A 1363-nucleotide genomic window follows, 5' to 3' on the forward strand; every position below is an offset into this window, starting at 1 on the left:
ACAAGGGTACAGGATGCTGGAAAGATTGCTCAGCAGTTAAGAGTGTTAGTTCCCACCAGCCTGCCTCGGCTGCCAAGGCGGGAGGTCAGCTGTCGCCTTAAAAGTGTGGTCAATCACGGCCCCCTCTCTGGCTTCTCCTGTCCTTGTCCCTCTCTTGCCTGTTCTCTGCCTGCCTCTCTCACATCCCCACTCGGACGGACGGAGAAGGCCTTTCGTTCTTTTGCTCTCCCCTCCCCCAATAAACCTCTTACACTAACTGTTGGGAGTGGCATGCTCTCTTACGGGCATACCTTGCCAAGGCCTGCCGAAGGTACCCATTTTGCCACTGTTTGTCCTTTTAAAGAGCACTGGCTGTTCTCGAAGAGGACCAGGGTTTTATTACCAGCACCTACAGACAGGTCACAAGCTTTTCTGTAACTAGTTCCCAGGAGTCATACAGCCTGTTCAGGTCTCTGTAGACACTGCGTGTACACAGAGTACATATATACATCCAGCAAAACACCCATGTGCATAAAAAGTAAAACAATAAAAATCAGTGGCAGAACTACAAAGCATCCTTTAAAAGCAGCTGCCGGGGATTGGCTGTTGGCGGCGTTGCGGCTGAGTGCGTGTGCGGCGGCAGCGGCATTAGCGGAAGCTGCAGCAGAGCGTTTGGTGCGATGTCTCACACCATTTTGTTGGTACAGCCTACCAAGAGACCAGAAGGCAGGAGTCTGTGAATGAGTGCATGGAAGGTGTTTGTAAAATGTGTGAAGAACATCTGAAGAGAATGAATCCCAACAGCCCCTCCATCACATACGATATCAGTCAGTTGTTTGACTTTATCGATGATCTGGCAGATCTCAGCTGTCCTGTTTACCGAGCTGATACACAGACGTACCAGCCTTATAACAAAGACTGGATCAAAGAGAAGATCTACGTGCTCCTTTGTCAACAGGCCCAACAGGCTGGGAAATAGTTGAGTTGAAAGCATTGGAGGCTGAGGGTGGGCTTGGAACAGGTGCATACAGTGTGCTGTAGTGAACATTTTGTATGATAGTAATCCTGTTTCCATTTTGTTACTAGAGCCAAGATTGAATGTATGACACGATAGTGAATGATCTTTTCATTCTGAAACCACCATTGCCCCTTTGCGCCTTTCCTTTCTTTCTTTCTTTTTTTTTTTTTTTATTTAAACATTTTTATGATAATTCAGAGAGAAAGTGTTCTTTGCCAGTTAAGGTTGGTTCCAGTCCTGGAAACTGTTTGTATCTGCTTTACAGCAGTGAGTGCACTAACCCTTTGTGGAGGTAGGGATGGTGACGAGCATAGTTATATCCTCTGGGAAAGTCTTAGTGAAAAATAAAAAATGTTCTGTAGCTGT

The 1363-nt window shown here is 46.6% G+C and overlaps 1 pseudogene; it reads left to right on the forward strand.

Moving 5' to 3' along the window:
• The first annotated feature begins 659 nt into the window (after positions 1-659).
• Positions 660-1140, forward strand: LOC107402750 (enhancer of rudimentary homolog pseudogene; annotated as a pseudogene).
• The last annotated feature ends 223 nt before the right edge of the window (positions 1141-1363 follow it).

This window comes from Peromyscus maniculatus, chromosome 19 (genome assembly GCF_049852395.1).
Source record: "Peromyscus maniculatus bairdii isolate BWxNUB_F1_BW_parent chromosome 19, HU_Pman_BW_mat_3.1, whole genome shotgun sequence".
Taxonomy (NCBI): domain Eukaryota; kingdom Metazoa; phylum Chordata; class Mammalia; order Rodentia; family Cricetidae; genus Peromyscus; species Peromyscus maniculatus.